The 5,610-nt window shown below is 39.8% G+C and overlaps 1 pseudogene; it reads left to right on the forward strand.

Annotated features, from left to right (window-relative positions):
- The first annotated feature begins 814 nt into the window (after nt 1-814).
- LOC147454556 (uncharacterized) lies at nt 815-3,367 on the forward strand (annotated as a pseudogene).
- The last annotated feature ends 2,243 nt before the right edge of the window (nt 3,368-5,610 follow it).

The following is a 5,610-nucleotide window of genomic DNA, read 5'->3' on the forward strand; positions in this document are numbered from 1 at the left end:
AGAGACATCCTTGAGCTAGAAGAGAAAGCAACGGCTGAGTGGCTTTTGTAAAAGCAAGTAACTATAAAGTATGCTTGGAAAACTACGTCCTAACGATGAGTGGCTCCAAGAGTATAAAAATTGGGATTTCAAACCCCAAAACATCGTGTCGACTAACTCTGTAGGGTCACAAAGTCAACTACAAATGGAGAGAAGTAGGAGGACTCATTGTCAGTACTGTTGTCGTGTTCCACATCCACCTTGTGTGATTGGAAACACAAGATCAACATTTGTAGTAAAGAAAAAAAAATATAAGACAAATTATTGTTAAAATAGCACATAGGAGCCAAATAAAACCTCTTTTACGACCCTTAGTAAATCAATTACTAAAGTCACTTATAGAAACTCGAGAGGATATTATAAAGATTGAGCGTGAAATCCTAGCAGTGGTATACGCTGATTGAAGGATTAGTATCGAGAGGAGTCACACGATTGTGTGTATCGTATGAGTGGAGCAGATTCTAGCAGAGGAGGAGACCAAAATAGGGCTAGAGAAGCACGTAGAAAGAAGCGAGAGGAGTTAATAGCACAAGATCTTGCCAATCAACTTGAGCGCGTTAACGCGTTACTTTTAGAACAAGTACCAGGAGTACTGATTAAGGGATTGAGAGAAGGTAGATTAGTGGGTCAACCCACACCAGAGAGAGAAATAGTTGACCAACCATTTAATTTATACCAGTGCCGAGACTTGGGATTAAGAAATTTATTTGCTTTACCCAGACCACGAGTACTAAATTTTTGGGAGGACCCACTCTTTGAAAACCCGTTAGAACAAATGGCAGTGCCTGTAGCACGAGCTACGATACGATTGGCAGACTTTACACAGTTTGCAGGACTTTGGGATAAAGACCCGGATGCTCATCTTCAAAAATTTGAAGTAACATGTGTAGCAAACGAAATTGTGGATAATGATCAAAAATTACATATTTTTCCAGCTACATTTAAGGATGAAGCTGCCCGTTGGTATGGTAACGTACCAGCAGCAAATAGGGCTACTTACCCTGAGTTGACAACAACATTTTTAGCAAAGTTTCGCCGTCAGGGATTCCAAGATAGACTCGCTCAACAGTTAGACTATCTTCAGCAGGGGATCAACGAAAGCATTGATCATTACATCCAAAGGATAGAGACAATAGTAAGAAAGATGGGAAATACGGCACCCAATGAGGATACTAAAAAGGTAGACTTATAGATGGCTTGCGAGATCCGAACGCTCAACAATATGTGAGTTTAAGAAGACCGGCAGACTTAACAGCTGCTAAACAAGAAGCTAGAAATTGGGAAGAGGTGCAATTAAGCCAACAGAGGAGAAGAGAATTGTTTAGTGGACCTAGTATGGTTACTTCTCCCACTATACCGATTCCAAGAACTCAAGAGCCATTATCTGGTTATGGAGGTACACCACCACAAGTGGTGGTAAATACAAATCAAACTCCTTATTATACTCCAAATCCATATATGACAGCTCCAGCATACATGCTGCAGACTGGTACACCACCACCACCAGCTCTCACAGAAGAGAGGGTAGTCCAATTAATGACAGTCACAGTTGGAAAATTAAAAGAAGAAATTTTGAGTGCTTTAAGGCCTCAAACGAAAGAAGTATATGCTATAGCTCAACAAGCAGCAGGCCCGTCTATGAGTGCACCTCCAATGAGATCCAATGTGTGGTGTGGGAAGTGCAACGGTTACGGCCATTTGGCAACTGAATGTCCAACTGCATCAAGGGTAGTGCCGGACCAAGTACGTACACTGTTTTGTACCTTTTGTCTAAAAAACAATCATGTGGAAGACAATTGCTTTGTAAAGCAAGCGTATGAGCACCGACAAGTAAAGGCTATGCAAACTAATTATAACTTTATGGATAGGAGCAATATGACTTATGAGATAGGTCCACCACCTCAACCTTTTATGCAAAGGGGCCTGCCAGAAACATATCAGCAACAATTACAACAAGAAAGGCAAGGGTTACCAACACAGGGGATACCACCTACGCCAAGGTTACAAGGACAAACGAGGAGAAATTCTCCGTATAAACCTCCATTTCGCCGGAATAATTTTCGATATACTAACCCAAATATGGGGCCAACTAGCCCTGTGGTATGCTATAATTGTCAATAGGAAGGGCATATAGCTCCCCATTGCCCTAATCCTTGAAAAAATCAAGATTATATACCATTATGTCGCATATGTAGCGAGGAGGGTCATTATGAAGATGTATGCCCAAAACGGGTAACTTCATTGAAAAATGACAAAGGGAAACAGAAGGTCGATGAGGGTACAGGTACTTCTGCCAATTTAGTAGAGGTTGAACAACTGCAAGATGCATTCCCTCATAAACGAAAATCAAGGAGAGTGACTTTTGCTAAAGAACCTGTGATGGTTGGGGTAGTTACTCGATCTCAAAAGATGGACCATGATAAAGGGTTTATTGTTCCGAATGCGAATAAGAAAGTTGATAACTCTTCTATAAAAGAGTTTGTAGAATCTCCTGAAGAAGCATCGGAGGATCATTCTGCTGATGAATCACTGATTGTTTTTAAACTACAAGAAAAGGAAGAAATTAAAAAAGGTATAGCACCTTTTCCAGAAAGATTACAAACATCTATAGTACACAGAAAGAGTGTACCAGATATCTTTAATTTATGGGAGTCTATGAAAGATTGTAAAATATCATTGGACTTGACCACTTTAGTAGAGATATCTCCTCTTTGTAAGAAGCAATTATATCATAAGCTCGTACATAGGAGAGGGAAGAGAAGAAGTTCTAAAATGACAGAGACAATTAAAGAAAAAGGAGTTCAAGTAGTAGATATGTTTATGGATCTAGAAGCGCCTACTATTTCCTTGGAAATAGGAAGCCATAGTGTGACGGGAGTGCAATTAGATGGTGGAGCAGCAGTCAGTTTAATGACTGAGCAAACTATGGGGGAGTTGGGATTGAAACAAGTCGAACCTACGAACATTATTCTACGCTTGGCTGATCAACGACGTGTAAAACCCTTAGGTATTTTACAAGGGATCAAGACCATAGTGGCAGGACTAGAATTCCATGTGAGCTACTTGATAGTCCGACCACATTCGTATGGAGCCTCTTTCCCAATATTGTTAGGACGACCTTGGCTTGTTCAAGCCAGGTGTGTGCAAAGTCGGCATAAAGGAGTGATCACTATTGGTCCTCGCGACGATAGAGTAGAATTGCGAGTTGTCTCTAAACAATTTTTGCGGGAGTATAAAAAATCGACTGTGTCAGAAACAGAAGACAACACAGATTATAGCGGCGATAAATCAGAGGAGGAAGAAGAAATTAAACAACGCTTCTCATTAGATACGGATAAATATTCTCGATTTTTGCACAATGGTTACCATATGCGGATAGAGGATGATTCCACTGGGACAATCTCCACATCAGAGAGTGTTGGTAATTATGCCCATCACCTAGGAATGGGTGAATATGAAGTTCATTATTCTTCGGGTTATGATTCTGACAAGGACATTGCACAATGGATGTCCACCTCAGATGAGTGTTTGGCTAATTGTTTTAATATAACTCTGGAGGATGACTTAAAGAATACGGATAAGTCTGAAGGACAGTCTAGTGCATTAGCAGAAGTAAACGCTATCTGGGAACAATTATTAAAAGAGAGTGAGTTAGCAGATGAAGCTATGGCTCAAGTGCTACAAAAAATAGCCCGACTAGAAAGAGAAAAAGGCCAAGCTATTTTAGAGGCTAAGCATAGCAAAGAATTATTGAAGCAATGGGAAAATTATTATGAACAGGAAGGTATGGAAGAACAGCCAAAGGAATATGGAATCACGGACGTCTCAGAATTCCACACTGAGAACTCTTCCATGTCTGAAGTAACACTAGATACCTATATGGTAAATATAAAGGGTTTGCCAACCAGGACTTATGAAACTGCGATTGTACCCTATTGTGGGACACAATCAGTGGCTATTATGAGTGATACAGAGACTAAAAAGGAACAGTCTGAATCTCTTATAAATAAACACAATTTACTTGAAAATGTTGTTTACAAGGAGGACAAACACCCTCTAATCAGGGCTATGCCACGAACACAATCTTCCTTTGTATTATCGAAAGATAATTCAACTGTTCAATGGGAAGTGTCAGAAGGAAAAATTTTGACATTGGGAAGCCAATGAAAAGGAAAAGTGTTGGAGAGTTTCAAAGAAGTACTTACAAAGTATCAACATGCTTTTGCATGGTCGTATAAAGACTTACGAGGAGTCAAGCCTAAACTATGTCAACACTATATCGATTTAGAACATGGGACTCGACCTATTTGTCAACGTCAGCGTCGCACCAATCCTGTTTATGCTGAATTGGTAAAGGCAGAAATAATGAAACTCTTGGAGGTGGGATTAATCTATGCGGTTGCTTACAGTGATTGGGTTTCCCCAATTGTGGTAGTACCCAAGAAAAATAAGAAAATCCGTATCTGCGTGGACTATAGAAAACTCAATGGGAAAACTAAGAAAGATCATTTCCCTTTGCCCTTTACCGATCAAGTTTTGGATCGTGTTGCCGGGTATGTCCTTTATTCCTTTATGGATGGGTTCAGTGACTATAATCAGATTCAAATACATGAAGATGATCAGTCAAAAACTACTTTTACTACTGAATGGGGAACATTTGCTTATCGGGTTATGCCATTTGGGCTGTGTAATGCCCCGGCCACATTCCAACGTGTTATGATTGCAGCTTATCAAGATTTTCTACAAAAATGGATGGAGATTTTCTTAGATGATTTTTCAGTACAAGGAACTGAAGAGGACATGCCTGAGAAATTGGCCTTAGTGTTTGAACGTAGTATTGAAATGGGCATTTCTTTAAACCCTGAGAAGTGTGTCTTTGGGATAACCAAAGGGATACTATTGGGGCATGTTGTCTCGCGAGATGGCATTACGGTAGATGAGAGTAAGGTTAGTAAAATCAAAGATTTGCCAGTACCTCAGAACATTCGTCAACTGCGAGGATTTCTAGGGCATGCAAATTACTATAGGAGGTTCATTTTGAACTTTGCTTCAATTGTAGGTCCTCTGACAAATTTACTAAAAAAGGATATGGGTTATGTGTGGACTGACAAATGTCAAGTTGCATTTGAGGATATTAAAGACCGGTTGATAAAAGCGCCAATTCTAGTAAGTCCTGATTGGACAAAAGAATTTCATATCCATGCTGATGCATCACATACAACAGTTGGGGCTGTATTATGTCAAGCTGATGACAAGAGGGTTGATCATCCAATCTACTATGCTAGTAGGATCTTAAGCTACCCTGAGCATAATTACAATACAACCGAAAAAGAATGCCTGTCTATGGTTTTCTCTGTCGATAAATTTTGACATTATCTATTGGGAAATCATTTTGTATTTTATGTGGATCATGCTGCATTGAAATACTTGTTAAATAAACCAGATATTTCTGGGAGAGTGATCCGATGGATGTTACTTTTACAAGAATTTGACTTTGAGGTAGTTGTACGACCAGGCAAGTCGCATGTGTTAGCTGACCATCTTTCTAGATTACTCACTGATGATACAGAG

This window comes from Adiantum capillus-veneris, chromosome 7 (assembly GCF_014529385.1).
Source record: "Adiantum capillus-veneris isolate H3 chromosome 7, ASM1452938v2, whole genome shotgun sequence".
In the NCBI taxonomy this organism is placed as follows: Eukaryota; Viridiplantae; Streptophyta; class Polypodiopsida; order Polypodiales; family Pteridaceae; genus Adiantum; species Adiantum capillus-veneris.